The 16,137-nt window shown below is 39.8% G+C and overlaps 1 protein-coding gene across 19 annotated transcripts in view; it reads left to right on the plus strand.

Moving 5' to 3' along the window:
* RBFOX1 (RNA binding protein, fox-1 homolog 1) overlaps positions 1–16,137 on the plus strand; it is a 1,165,955-nt gene that overhangs the window by 576,920 nt on the left and 572,898 nt on the right. The gene's annotated exons all lie outside the window — the stretch shown is intronic.

Genomic DNA, 16,137 nt, shown 5'->3' on the forward strand with positions numbered 1-16,137 from the left:
CTTGCTGTCTTTGCTGTAGTAAATAAGATTTACATGGTCTTGTAGCTTATTATGTTGTTGTTAGGAAAAATACTTCATGTAAAGATGAAATTTCACCCCAAACATAACTGACATTCAAGCCTGATATAAAGATGAATCACACAAACCTCAGAGTGTTTGCTGAGGAGAGGAATATGACTTATAAAATAGGGATTTTTACTATCTTGGTTCCTACAGAAAGTACTAGTTCAGCTTCATTGTACTGCAGACAGTCTGGTGTGAGTGAATCTGCACTGAGAGCACTGAGAGTCCTTCCACTGTATAGTCATTAAATAAAAGCCAAGGTGGTGGAATCAAAGAAAGGCACTGAGGTGACAGTGACCTACTTTGCTAAATCAGAGGAGTGGGCACAGAAGAACTGTGTTAAGGTCCAACACTGCAGGAGATAACCTTGAAAGTGCTGAAAATCTCAATTTTCAGACAGTGCCAGAGCAGAAATATAAAAATCTATGAATCACTAGTAGAACAAGCTTATACATCATTTAATCCTGATATATTTAAAAAGTGGAATGTCTTCAGCAACCTGCATGTGAAAACCCTGTGCACTGTGAATTGGATAAAGTAATAAACACCAGCCACTTCCACAAACCTGAACACTGCAAAATGCCTGGAGTAGGGAAATAATACGGGGTCAAAATGTGCTGTACTGAGACGTCCGGTTTTGTTATTTTTTTCCATTGGTCTTTGGAAAGACCTTCACTGATAACTGATGCATTCATTTCAGCATCATTTTCCCTTTTATTGATTCTCGTTGTCTAAATTGCCAGCTAAGACATGATTTGGTATGTCTCTATTCAGAACAATTTTGTGCCTAAATTAAGGTACAGCTTGTTGAGGGTGTAAACTAATGCAGTTTCGTTGACATGAAGGAAACATGGTCAATTAACACACAGAGCTTTGGTCTGGTGTCTGTAATCTGCTCTTAAAACTGTTACAACAAATGTGGATTATTTTGTTGTTGAGTTTTCACATACCTCAGTTGCTGTTTTTATGTTGGTTGAAGGTGTGGTGGAGGAAAGGGGAAATAAAAGGGAAGGGGGAAGTACTGTTTTTGGCTTAATAAGTAACTTGGTGCAGGTATTTCCTTTTATCTCTTCTTTTTGGTAAATAATGAAATTCTAAACACCAAAAAAAACCCCAAAACCAACCCCCAGAAAGATACCCAACAAACAGCACCCTCCCTTTTCCCCCCCCAAAAAATAGAATTAGAACTAGTGGCAGATTTGAGCTCTCTCTGGTGAAGCTGCTTTATTGTTTGTGCCTGAAAGATGCACTTTCTGTTATTTGCCTGGTTGGATTTTCTTCTCCATATGCAACACTGTGGGCAGGATGGGAATTGAGTGAACGTGACAGAAAGTTGTCTTAAATTTTGTAGTTCACAAATGGGTGAATACTTCTGATTTTATCATAGTAAGAAAGAAGTGACTGTGCTGTTTGTAATGAATACCTCTGCAGTTTTGTCTGGCACAGCAAAGTTTTCATAGGTGACAGCAGCAGTTGGTCTAATGGGTAGTCGTTATGAGTGGGAATTAAGTTGTTCTTTGCAGTAAAATTATCCAAGGGGAAATTGCAGTAGCAAAGCTGTTGCTTGGAGTTATTTGCCTTTCCACTGATTGGGTTTCATGACACTCTTTCATGTTGCTGAACTTGAAATTTCTTGATTCACTTGTTTTCACTAACAGCCTTCTCTGCTGCTGGGGTGACATTACATTTGTTCTGGGGACATGACCCTCAATTCTTTTGCAAGTTTCTTTATCACATTTTTCAAAAAACTGTTTTGATTTTCTTCTAAGCCATTTAATATACATATTTTAGCAGAATACTATGTGCTACTGTAGCAGTTTCATTTGAGTGACGCTCTTAGCACTCTGCACTCCATGTACAGCCTGTGAAAGGCTGGACACCACTACCATTGCTCACATTTCAGTTACATCCATTCCAGTATTCTCTCTGCTTTCTTTTTCTCCTTAAATCTGTCCTCCCTTTATTGTTTCATGTCTTATTTATGTTTCATATCATATATTTCATTTTAAAACTCTTCAGCAAATTTATATTTGATCAGAAAGCTTTACAGTGCTGTTTGCAACATGTTCAGTGTAGAGGTTCATTAGAATCAAATTCTTCACCTTTGTTTTAACTTTTAGGCAGAAATAACAATCAAAAATCCACATGGGAAGTTGGGAATAAACTCGTAATAGATCTGATTCTTAATAGGTACACGTGAAGTACATCTGAGGTTCATCACAGCCAGCCCATGGGCGTCTTCAGGAGAGAACACTCAGATCTACCAACTCTGAGGCCATTTGTTCGTGGAAGTGCATGTTCAGGACATTTTGGAGACTGGACTTCTCACAAGACAAATGCTAACACAGTTTCCTTTGAAACACTTTTCCAGGGTTGTATCCAGCACAGGGAAGATCCCAGCAATTATTTCAGATGTTCTTAAGCCAGAAGTGCTACCTGATGCTTTTGGACTGTAGCAGCAGGGCAGGAAGGGGGGCTGGGTTCATTGTGCCAGGATGGCACTCGTGACATTAGTAACACATGTGTGTTTTTATGTTTACCATTTTGATATTCCCTCCCAAACCCAAGCTGACAGGGAGAACTGTTTTTCTTGAGGAGAAACAAGGTGTGGTCTGTCTTGGGCTGCAGACAAGTCGATATCCCTGGGAGGCTCCCACTGCTCCTGACCTTGTGGTGTGTTGAAAATAATACTCAGAGCACAGGAGCAGCACATGAATTGTGTGGTGAAACTCAGGAGGAGAGAATGTGAAAAGAAACTTAGCATGGACACTGGACTGGAAGCTTGGTTTTCCTCATTGGAAACTTGGTTTTCCTCATTGGAAGCTTGGTTTTCCTGATTGAGATGTTTATGTTTGGTGGGATGAGGGACCTTGCTTTGAGCTGTGTAGTGATTCAATAATATTTTAGACCAATATGTGGAACAACTGAATATTAAACTGTGTAAGGTCATAGACAAAACTGTGTTGGGTCATGCATTTGCTTCTGTCCACCCAGCATTTATTTTAAGAGACTGCAATCATTACTTAGGATGGGTGGTTTATTCAGCTACCAAAAGGGGAGCTACTTTTAGTGTGGTAGTGTAAAATACTCTACTAAAACAGGGTTATAGGTGTACAGCAAAACACAAGAGTCAAAAGCTGCAACCCAGGGAGTCCTGGCTGGGCTGGTGAGCACTGGAGCAGTGTGGAGAGGATGAGGAATCCCTTGGAGATCAATAGAAGCTGACAGAACAAAACATGGAGCAACCTACTTCCACCTGGAAGTTCACCCTCCTGTGAGCTGGAGGGGGGACTAAAGCCCTCGAGGTGTTCCCTCTCCCCTCAGTCACTCTGTGAGTCCAACATTCATTCCCTGGGCCAGCTGCAGAATTCCAGTGTGGCTGATTGCACAGACAGCAAAGGCTGTCCTTCCACCTTATCCAATCTTCAAGGGCTGTTCTTTTCCTTGGGTTTTCTTTTTTTTAATTTGTTTATATTTAGGTAACTTGTTTACCAAGTTTTCTATTCCTTCTCAGCAGTCCCAATGTATTTAAGGAAAATCAAATCTCTTCAGTCAATTTTAATTCCATATAGTATTTAAAATAAGTACTGTAAGATTCAGTTGTCTCTGATAACAATATTTGTTTTGTTAGATCTTCAAGTAATTTTGCTCTTTTTTCTCATTTCCTTCTTTTTTTTTTTTTTTTTGGTAGAAGTTTGCTTTAGGAAACGTGTTTCATTGTATTATTTAGACAATGACCTTCAGAACTGATAACATTTTGTTGTAGTGCACATTTTTTGTGCACTGTTTAAATAATGAATAGTAAATCAACATAGTTAAATGGGATATGACTGCACAGATTTCTGTATAAACTGGCAAACTTCGCCACCTGCTCTACAAGGACAACCTTTACCAGTTGTGGCTATTTTTGTGTGTTAGGAAACCTTTCCAGAAATATTCCAAATCTCTCACTTCCCAGATCATTAAGCTATATGAGCAAATAGTCCTTGTACTGTAGAGTGGCTGTGGAGCAGAAGAATGTTTCTTGTGTTAACTGTTTTTCTAAGCCACTGCTTTGAAAAGGTTTAAGGGAGTAAAATGCATGAGAAATTCTAGGCAGAACAATCTGTGTTTCAAAATACATAGAAAAGGATAAAAAAAGGGACTGTTTTTCTTTTTTGTGCCTATAACAGTGAGTATTAATATTAAATAACACTCCTGGTACTTATTAGTTTACAAAACGGTTTAATATTTTTTTTCTTAAAAAGTATCAGAATATGTTTTGTTTTGTTTTAATTTAGATTTGGCTAAAATTTTCTGTCATATGCAGATGATTATGCAATATCTGCCAACATCCTACCCTACAACAGTTTTAGCAGATGGTTGAATGTGTTTCATGTGGCATTTGTTTAAATGCAACTATATCTAATTTTTTCCTGTAATTATTAACATCATCTTGGTTCTAAGGACTCGATCTGCACTGAGTTAACTCCTGTTAGGCTATTTCTGCCAGAGTTTGTATTTCAACCTTTATATTTTGCAGGACAAATATTTTACTTTAATGTCTGAGAGTTATATATTGTCACATGGAAAATTTATGGTAAGAATAACAAATAATTTATCCAGTGCTGACTGTGCTGCTGTATAAAGAAAATAGGGCTTGTTATTTATTTTGTGTGTGTCTCTCTCTTCAAGTGTTAATTCTGTAGCAAAATGAGAACACCACACCGAGACTTAGTAAATTGACTCCAAGTATTGAAACAGCAATTTGAGGTACATATGAAAAATATAAACAAAGTCACTTAAAGGTACATTTGCTTGAATAAACCCCAAAAATGGGGATATAGGCAGGTTTACCTTCATATCAGTGATGGAAGATGCCAATCAAACAAGATCTTCTGGGGGGCTGGATGTTTCCACGGTTGTATAATATGATTATTATGACAATTTACTTGTTAATTAAGCTTCACCAGATGTCTGTACAAGTATGTAGAGTACATGTAAAAATGTACAGGTGTATGTGTGTGTGTTTATATGCACCCAGACACAGGTATATGTGTGTAGCTAAATGTTTTCATAATTTCTTTGCTGGACCTATGAACCCTCTTGAGTTCCTGGACAGTTTTCTCAGGGGAATTACTCTCACACATTTTTACATCAGGCTCTATTTTAACCGACATGACATAGTCACAAAACTCCAAACAATGTGTTAAACTTCTGTTTATCAGCGAAGATCTCCTCTGGTTGTTTCAGCATCCCAGCTTCTATTTCACTTTCTCCTAAAAAATGTCATCGTTCTCCTAAAAGTGTCATCACTCACTCTTGAGTGAACCTCTTCTGCTCTGCTGCCTAAACCAGCTGCTTTCTCCTCCTCCCCTGCTCCGGAGCCCGAGCAGTGATCCACCTTCCCAGCCTCCCCAGCTGCTTTGTTCTGCTTTTTTGCCAATTGTTTTATGCAAAATCCCATTTTTCTTGTGTTTTGGCACGGGGGTCCACATGCCCACTGGAGTATTGTGTTATTCTCCCTAGTCCCTTGCTCTTTATGTTTTTGTTCACTATAATTTCCCTGCTGTACTTCATCAGAATATTCTGGGGTTCAAGCTGGTTTTTCTCTTCTGTAGAAGTGTTGCTAAAACATTAGATGATCACTGCATTAAAACCCAGTTTGTAACATTAATGACCATGACATGTAGATAAAACTCAGTAGCATGGATAGTAAAGTCAGCTATTGGGTGCCTCATATGCACTTTGGGCTCTCAAGGTTTATTTTTGAGAATATTGCTGTGATTTTGCCTTGGGTACAATAGTTGGCAGTTTCTTATTTTTTATTGGGCATAAAAAGTAATAATATGGCACTGCCATTAGCTACAGAATAAAGCACTGCTAGCACTCAACTTTTTATTTAAAATCCAAATCCTGTATTGATTTTGCAATAGGAAGACATGCAGGTCAGAAATGCAGTAAATAATGAGATCAACAAAGCATTGGTTCGGGATATGAAAGGGAGTTGCAGATTTCCAGTCAGAAATAATAGAAGGAAGGAAATCAATGACAGTAAAAAGAGAAAGCAAGAGTGAGTAAAATAATATTGAAAGGAAATTCAGTTGCTGAGAGGATTGTTACTGCATTCACTGTTTGATACAGGGCATCATCCTCACCATCTGATGTATTCCAGTACCAGGGTTTTTTGAGAACAAGCACTGGAAGGCTTGGCTTGAATTTTTAGGATGCTTCCAACAAAACTAATGCATCACTGTGTCTGCTTGCACCTCTTGTTAATGCTCATAAAGGACAGCAGCTATGGTCTAACATCCATGCTCTGCACAAAATGAACCAACCCTCTAACCACTAATGCTAAACTCATCATCTGGACATAAAAATCTCATGTAGCAGCAAAGGAGAAAAGTGTCTAAATTGTCAGAGAGACATGAAGTGCAGCACTGGGTCAGCCAGGATGAAATTAGACCTCACTTTGCAACAAACCATGCCTCAGATTCTACTGTTTAGAACACTAAAGTTATTTTAAAACATAATCTAAGTGACAGAAAAAAATAACGTTTTCAGCACGGCTCTCCTGGTCCAGAGGAGTTGTGAAAGATGTTTTAGCTGTAGAATTTATTCTTGAATAATTGTGACTGAGACACATAGAAAACAAAAAGCTATGGGAGCATCTCTGATTCAGGGGTAAAGCACAATATTTTGATCCATGTTTCATCCCAGTTGTGCTGGTCGTGGTGCTCATGTGCAGCCCCACCTCTTTGTACACACAGAACATGCAGACACATCCACTGGCTCTCAGAGTGTTATTACACAGCTTTCAAACTCTTCCCTGGGTACAGAGTGCAATAAAATGAGTCAGAAATATATTCAAATTTTTTTGCCTTTGTCTGCTAAGCTACTCTCTCTCTTTTTTTTTTAAGTGAACTCTCACTTCACTTTCATAGTGTTACATCCTGTCTTGGAGACACACATTTTGTGGCAGTAAAACACTTGTTATGAAATGCACTATTTAGGCTAAAAGATAATTTTTTCTTTCACTCAGGCTATTACTTAGTTCCTGTGCACTTGCCATTCAAAATACGTTGCAGCACATAATTGTGCACCATGCTGCATATTTATTTAAACCCCTTTATTTTACAGGGTTTTGGTTTTCCCCAAGTTCTTTGTGACTTTGGGATTGTTTTTCTTGACCATAACAGTCTGCAACTATAAAAACTAAAAAAAGAGATATTAGATAGGAAGGGTTGTGAGCAAATACTGGTATTACTATAATGTAACAGGATCAATACATGAGGAATTTGCATCCACCTGAGGCTGAGCTGGGATGTTGTGTGGGAGCAGGAATCTGAGGAATGGGTGCACACTGCATCTCTGGGCAGGTGGTGGGTGTCAGTTTGGGAATGTTGCTCCCCAGTGGATCCCAGTTGCTCTTATTTTCTCAATAAAGCTGCATATTAGATTTCTACTTTTAGCTTGCAGGTGTTTAAAGGCACTGTTTGTACTGTGCTACAGATGCTGGTCATAAATCAAAGTACTGATGTAAAGTGGTGATAATGATGGAATCTTCCATTTACTGATTTTTTTTATTTTTTTTAAAAGACTTTAGGACTAATTGGTGATAAGAACTTTTAGCCATTCCTGCTCCAGCATGTGGAGTTGGTACAGTGGTACACTGGTAGGATGCAGTGGTTGGAATGGGGGAAAGGAAAGGGCTCTTCAGGATGACATAAACAAGCATTAAAAATATTTTTTTTTTTATTAAATAGCCTTGCTGGGGGTTGTGGCTGATTGTGATACAGGCCTTGCAGGTCCCTTTGATTGCAGCAGCCCTTGAGCAGGGGTGTTGGAGCACTGCTGGGCAGGAGAGGGGCAGCACTGCCCCTTTGAACCACGTTCCTGGCCTGCACAAATGCCTTGAACTCTCCCAGGGACTTTCATTCCTGCAAAGCCCAAAGGTCAGAAATGGGTAAGGCATTAGCAGAGCCCGGAGGAAAGGCTGACTGGAATGTTTGAGTGGATTGCCTGTTCATTAATGTCACGGAGCCCTTACTGAGATCATGGATTGCAAGAGAAAATAATGAGCTGGTTTTCAATGATGGGCTCAAATATTTCTCTTTCCTGACCATTGCTTTACTTCCACCTTTTCTGTACACAGCCTTTCCCTCTTCTCTCACCCATCTGATCTTTTCTTTGGAAGAACTGTAATAAATGTAGGTGTTAGTCCTTTCTGCTAACATAAAATCCCGTGTGTAACTTGAAGCTCTGCACTGATTTTAAGGCGTTGGTAGCATTTGTGGTAGACACTTTTTAGCCTGTCATGAATCAGTCAAAGCTGGCTTGAACCAGTTCTACCTCTGGGCACTTGTCAATTCGTTACCTCTTGCTTTTTGTGGTATCAGTCACAATTTTTACCATTTTTATAATTTTTTTTTATTTTTTTTTATTTAAGCCTAAAACATTCATGTTAATGTTGCAGACTGACTGAGTCTTCAGCGAACCTGAGCTCTGTTTTAATTTATTCAAGATCTCATACAAGTTTCGTGCTGCTCAGTGTTTTTACAATTCTGTGTGTTTGCAGCTTTCCAATGTCTGTGCAGTCAGAAGCACTGAGGGAGCTCTGCTTCAAGTAAATACTTAGCAGGGAGCCAGCAGTTCTCCAGTGAGTGGATCTGCATAGTATTGTTCTCCCTCCAGATGAGAGAGAACACTGTGGTGCATTCTGCTTCTCTACCTTGCCCTTCCCAGGCAGGGCACAGAGCTGAGGCTTGTTAATTGAACCCTCTCCTTGCTCTGCCCGGGATGGGGCTGGTGCTGCTCCTTGTAATGGTTGTTGATTTGACAACTTGTCCTGCTGGGTGCTCTGACTGTGCTCCAAAGCTTGTTAGTGACTGAAGTAAACCTTCCTCAGTCCACAGAAGGCTTTTTTATTCCCTATTTTTTTCTCCTTTAGTTTTCTTCCCTTTTCTTTTTGGCTTTTTCTTCCCATTCTTTTTGTTTTGCAGCTTCAGCTGTGTTAGAACATGGTGCTGTGGATCCCTTTTGTACTCTTGTCAGTGTTTCAGCCTTCACCAGAGATCCTGTGAGCCAAACCCAGGTTCTGTACTCACAGAAAAAAACATCTGATGTTGTGAACAGCTCAGACATGTTTTCCTTCTGGGAGGAAGGAGAGAAGTGGGAAAGGAAGGAGGGGCAGGGGGGTACTGTTATAGAAGTAAGAGAGTCTCTTAATTTTCTCCAGCTTAAAACTGATCTTTTTGTCTGTACTGCCACTTTCACCCAGCCTCTGGGCCTTTCTTAGCTGGTTGCAGTTGTTTTCTCCCAAGCCTTTGCTGTCTGCCTGAACAGTTTTCCCCAGTCTCTCAGGAAACAGAGTTGAATGGTTACTCCCCAAAGAAACAGGGACTGCACTGGAATTTATTTTTTTTCCCCTTGCATTTTGCTTCTATTGCACCTTTGATACCACTGCTTCATCCTTAAGTGGTGTTTTGTGTCAGACGAGGGACAGTCATTTTTTCTGAAAAATGAAGGCTCCCCTTAGTCATCAAAAAGTCCTGGGCTCATTACTCTGAGGAAGGGAAGACCAACAAGAGCTGGGATGAGAAAGAGCTGTTCAGTGACAGAGACAAAACATAACTTCCAGTGTATTTGTCTTGGAGTAAAAGTAATGTATGCCCTCTATTGAACAAGTAACCTATCGATTAGAGGGGAACCAATGCACTCTCACATCCCCACCATGGCTTTTTCCTTTAATGGATATAAATGTGTACGGCTTTTCTCATGGTGGTTTTGAGAAATATTAAGGGCTACAGCCAGTGTAACAAAGAACTGCTTAACAGCTCTGGTATCTTCTGACTTTAAGAGCCACTTTGTCAACTGTACAGTTGTCTAAGGATGCTGATTAATTTGCATTTATGTTATGTAATTTTAAGATAAAATGATTTGTGTTTTATCTGTTTTAAGAAAAATAATTCTTCAGTGACTCCCTTCTACTGTCTGAAGAGGGATTGCATAAAAAAATGCTACTAGATGCATTTATCAACTAGAAAAAGGCTCCTCTTTTATCTGAGTGCCTTTTTTAAGTGTTTCTGTTTCCTTTTCCCACTGTGTTTTATATAAATTCGTGAACATCAGGAATATAATTTCTGACATACCGCTAGGGAGAGGTCTTGAGGGATGAACACTGTTACCCTTGCACATTAGGGAAAGGCTGGGGATGCTGAGTCTTTAACAAGGCAGCTGTACCCAAAATGTTCAATCATTTGTGCTAAATAAGTTAACAGAAAAAAATTGCTCAAAACAGAGCACGTTCCTCACTCAGTCTCTGCATTGTTCAGTTTGATTTCTCTTTTCTCTTGTGTATCTCCTGTCCTGTGAAGTTTTTCAGTTTCTACAGGGTGATAAATATTGATTAATACACAGTATTTACTACATACACATGTATGTACATACCTGTAAGTGCATATATAAGAGGAGGAATCATATCATACATAAATAGATACAAAAGAAGGCTGTAGTAGATGTTGTAGTACTAAAATGTTGTAGTACATTTTAGGTCCTTATATTATCAAGATAAGTGAAAAAAGCTTAAATGTCTTCTGTGGGTGATTATCTGATATTAAAAATAAAAATTATTTAATTACTGAGGGTTTTATATTAATGTTTAATAGCCAATCTTTCATCTGAATACAGTTTGACACTCAGGACAGAACTGTATCACAGGTTGCATTGCCTCTGCTGGGAGACCTAGTTCATCAAGAACATTCAGCTAATCTTTTTTGGATAAAACCCTCTGGTTTCCTCCCAAATGGTGCTTTATTCTGGTCCAGTCTTTTTTGTTCCCTGAAGTTTCAGCAGCCTCCATGTCCTCTTTAACCTCTTTCCTGCCTACTTGTGTTCCCCAAGAAAACTTCTCTCTGCCAGATCTTGGCATCCTGGTGCTTCTGTTGAGGGTCACAGGCAGTTTTGTTTTCCAGCTTCTGGACAATGATTAAAGGTTTCATATCAGGGACTTTTATTTCATTCAGGTGTCTTCCTTGCTCTGGGGATTCTTTTATCTCTGTTTCCATTATCAGCAGCTCCAAAAGTTAGATCTACTCTATGAATATGCATAACATTTGTGTTTAGCTGTTCTGTTCTAGAAGGACTGTTCTCCATCCGTGTTTAAAGTCCTCTAGAAGTTTAGAGGTCAGTGGGACTCTATAGTTATTCTTTCCACTGCTTTATCCTCACAGAGGCTGAAAGGTCTTGCATCCCTCTTCAGTACAGGGATGTTTGTGGCTGCCTGAAGAGTTCTTCTTTACCTTGTGCCATTCTGGAAACTTCTAGTCAGGGGTTTCCTGCACTCCTTAGTGCCTCCAGAGAACCCCAGAGTAAGGGCATCCTTCAAGTTGGGTGTTTCTGTGTTTTCTCATTATCTCAGCTTTGGTTGTAAAGTTTTGCTTTTTAATCTTGTTTAGTTATCTGGCCATTTTGAAACCATTTTGACGTCACTCTCACCACCACAGAGTGACAAGTCCGGTTTTATTATAGCTCAATTAGATTATTTTTGGCTGTGTTTTGAGTTCTGCTGAAATGGAGGTTTAATTGGGTCGATATGGTGCCAAAATTTATGTTCTTTTTCGGCAACTTGTTTTTATTTGCAAAATAAGAAGCTGGAACATTGAGCAGTTTTATTTCATAACATTGAAAGCTAATCAGTTCTGTTGTGTATTGAGTGTTCGTGGAAAGAAGAGTTTCATTATTTGATATTTTGTCTGTAACTGTAAAATCAGAGGCCAAATATTTAGAAGAAATGCTTTATAAAATCAGGTTAATTTATTAACTCACAGCTAGTACCCAGGGATTTGATTTGAGATGGGTTAAATCACAAAATTATGGAATCACGGATTGGTGTGGTTAGAAGGGACCTTAAAGCTCATCTTATTCCACCCTGTGCCATGGGCAGGGACACCTTCCACTAGCCCAGGTTGCTCCAAGCCCCGTCCAACCTGGCCTTGAACAATTACAGGGATCCAGGGGCAGCCACAGCTTCTCTGGGCAACCCGTGCCAGGGCCTCCCCACCCTCACCACAGGGAAGAATTCCTCCCCAGTATCCCATCTAACCCTGCCCTCTGGCACTTCCCCTTGTCCTGTTACTACCTGCCCTTGTTAGAAGTCCCTCTCCAGCTCTCTTGGAGCCCCTTTAGGCATTGAGATGCTGCTGTAAGTTCTCCCCATAACTTCCCAATAATTTGGAGGTCCTGGTTAGTGAGATTTCTGGCAGAACCTCTGTGTGTGTGACACCCTGGAGGGCAGAAAAAGCAAAGTGGGGTTGGTATGTGTATGAGCAGAAGGGTAAGGGCGAGCGAAGGCCAGTGCCCTTGACCATGATTTAGGATGAATGTGCCCAGTATTCAGTAACACACTGTATATATGCCTATCTATACAACTTCTCTGCTTTTCCCATTAATGCCTGTCCATTAATGTCATTGCAGGACGCCTAGAGCTTTCTCACATAGTGCATTGGGTGTTGGTGAGTGACACTGCTTTCCTTCAGTATATTGCTGCAATCCTTGCTTGCTCAATGGAACCCAGAAGAAATGGGTGTCAGTCTGGTGAAGAAACATGCCTGAGGAGCAACATTTGTCTCCTGTGGTGGTTGGCTCTAGGTTCAGTTCTCACTTTTATCCTGGGCTTAAACTTCTGACTAAGGTCGTGCAGGACACCTTGTCATCTCTGCACCACTTAGCTCGACTTTTATCTGATGCTGAAGAACTTGCTAAGTTGTCTTTGAAGAATAATGTTCTGAGGAAAATGGATCTAAATGGATATATTGGGTAAAATAAATTCACCTGCAGTCCTGTGAAAAAGCACTGTAAATCTTGCCATGACCCCGCTCACTAAGGAGGTTTGTTGATAGCATTATATTAAATCAGGAACAGCAGAGGAAGCTATAGAGATACTCAATAGCAACTCAAGAGGGAGAATTGCATGGCTTGTGGGATTACAGAATATGGAATTTTGTGCTTCCAGGTCATTACTTTGAATTCAAATACACTCCTGGTAGTAATAAAAATCTGTTACCAGATGACAGCTCTCCAGTTTCACGTCTGAAATGAGCTGAGGTTTTCTATCCACCTGGTAATGGGCAGATGCCCACTATGCAAAAAGTGGCACAACTGGCACCATCAGCTACTTTTATTGACAGTCTCAGTGGGGTGGTCAGCAGTTAAACACATCACAGCAGAGTCACCTTTTTGACCTTAGATTAGATTCTCCTTCGCTGTTCGGCAGGGATCTGTGTGCAGAGAACAGATAAGAAATTTTCCTCCTTTATTTAATATTTTTGAACATTGCTTCAGTGAAAAACAAGTAAAAATTAAGGGCAATTTCCAAATTATTGCTCAGTGTCTTAAAATCTTATGAGAGACTATGTGTTATTCCTTATTTCATATGGCACCAAACAGCCTTTCAACAAGGGAAGCATCTGAAAGACAATGTAATTAATAAGTATTTTGGCAAAGGCCAGCATTATCCTTTGTTCTCTGGGGTTTACCATTGTTGACACCACTGAATAATAAAGCTGGTTTATTTTGGATGTGTAGGTGTTACAGAACATAACTACCTTTGAAGAGATGTGGTGCATTTAAGGTGTCTGATTTAAAGACAGTCGTCCTCTGGTGGTTGCAGAAGTAAATTCTATGACAAGTCCCTGTGACTCATGAAGTGGGAAGTTCTACAGGAGCTCCCCCAAAGTAGCTTTTCCCTCATGAAACCAAATCATCTCTCTTGTGCCTTCTCAGGGGTTTGTTTTGCCCTCAGTGTGAGGGAGTTTCATGTGAAGCTCTTGCTGTCACAGTAATAAATGCAAAAACCCAACTGCCTCGTGATTCCTGAGACAGAGGCTACCAAGAAAATCTTAATTAATCTGTCTCCAAATAGCTGTAATTACTGAGTTAACCCAACTATCACGGAAAAGAAAAACGTGGATTTACAAAAGAACACATTCACACACACACACATATATATATTTATATATATGTGCACTCAATGCTCTAAGAAAAGGATGAGGAGGAGCAGTTCAGTGGTGACAAGAACTCAGTATACAAATATCACTGTGCCAACTGCAGCTCTTGAGCCAACTCTTGACTCCCTTGAAGGTTTTCACCAGTCATTTGCCTGTGGCTCAGCATCTGGCATTTCAGGCCAAACAAACCGATCTTGGTGATTGAAAATAATTCAGATCCTGTTTGTAAAGGAGTGGGACTGATTGTACTGGCTATAACTGCTCCCTTTTGCTGGAGACATTATCAGTACAGGGGATTTGAAGATAAGAGAAGGCTGGATAATCCCCCCTTACAATTATTTAGGAATTTAAAAGAGAAACAATATTATTTTCTGTTGCTTGTGATCTTGATGTTCATCTTAGTTTAAAGTCTATTATACTTATTTCTGTCTCAGATCTTAAATATACTTCAGAGAAGCCACTCTACTTCTGCTGCTTTTACAGTACCACCTGTTATAAGCAGCATCTTTAACAAATGCAGTAATTTGTAAATAATTATGCAAATCAATTTATAAACCCAACAAAGGATGTTAATTGCCCTGAAGGCACTAAGGTTAGCCAAAAATTCCAGTACTATGTGGTTTTTATGGGTTGTGTTTGGAGTTTTTGGTATTGTTATGAGAAGTTTTAAATAGAAATGCTGATAGAATTTTAGCATTGGAACAAATAGGAGCCTATAAAATAAGACTTGGCATGGAGTAGCAATCTTAATGCTGATGAACATGGCAAACATGCACAGCTTCCACTTGGGGACAATTGACACAGATGGCAGAGCTGATTTTACCATGTGCTATATGTCTTATTAATTGCTCTGCCAATTACTATAAACTCCAAAGCCTGTTTCTTTGTTCTACTGTCGTGGACAGTTTGTCTGGTTTATGTTTACTGCAAATATCAGATTTCTGTATTTATTTAGTGGGAATTGTAGCTTTTCTCTTCCTCTCCTTCCCTCCTGTTGTCTTTCACTCTTCCCTTCTACCCTTGTATTGATAGTCAGAGATGTTTTTAAACTGTGATGAGCAAGTCTATGTGACCCAAGAAGTTATTTAAACTTGGAAGAAATCTGTTGTGTTTGTGGACCAGGCAAAAGTAGCATTTTAAATCTGGACTTGTGCATGTGTCTTCTTGTTTTGGGGAAGGAAATGAAATCCTATCCATGTCAGAGGTGGTTTAGCATCCAAGCAGAGAAGAGTTGAAGTGACATTCTAGAAACAAGTGTATGTGCAGATTCCTTATCAACATTTGTATCAGTGTATCAGGGATAATTATATCTTTGAGTCTAGTGTATCAGGTTTGTTAAGGTTTGAATGGACCAGAGATTGTATTCTGGTTCCTGCAAAACCTGTGAAATCATTGTGGGGAAGAGAAGATGGATGTAACTAACTGAAATTCCAGACTCTAGAGGGATTCTGCCCCTGTTGATACCTGCTGTGAAATTTAATTTCAAGAAACCCTTGAAATTAAATTTAATGGAATATATTCCGGTAGCAGTAAGGATATTAAACCAAGAAATTCCATGAAACAAAAAGCACACTGATGGGAACAAATAGTGTGTTATTTGCTATTTTTCTAGGCCTGACAGCATTATAAGCAGCCACTGGGAAGTGCTGGGTAAACATGGGAGAACATGTAGATTGAGTTATGTGTTTACTCAGCCCTGGGCTCGTCCTAAATAGCTGGTGCCCTGTTCTGGGGAGTTGATGGAGTTGTTATTGCCAGTCACCAGTGCTGTCCCTTCCACGGTGGAGAACTGTAAATGCTGAGCTGGTGTCAGGTTTGCTGCGGTAGCAAAAGCGAATTGTAATCAAATCCTCTGTCTGGTGGGAGGCAGCTTAAGAAAGGTTATGGTTGGAGGCTTGAAATTTGAGTGGGCTGCCTCTTGGGGCTTCCAAGGAGTCAGAAAAGTCCTGGAACTGTGACAATTAAATTAGGACATGAAATCTTTTACAAAACCATAAAACCTTTGCAAGCCACGTACCCGGTGAAAACTCCCCTGGGAGTGAGAAAGGCTGTTGTAGCCCCCAGCATCAGCTCAGAGGAGGGAGCATGT

This window comes from Lepidothrix coronata, unplaced genomic scaffold (genome assembly GCF_001604755.1).
Source record: "Lepidothrix coronata isolate B3197 unplaced genomic scaffold, Lepidothrix_coronata-1.0 Scaffold24, whole genome shotgun sequence".
Classification (NCBI taxonomy): Eukaryota; Metazoa; Chordata; class Aves; order Passeriformes; family Pipridae; genus Lepidothrix; species Lepidothrix coronata.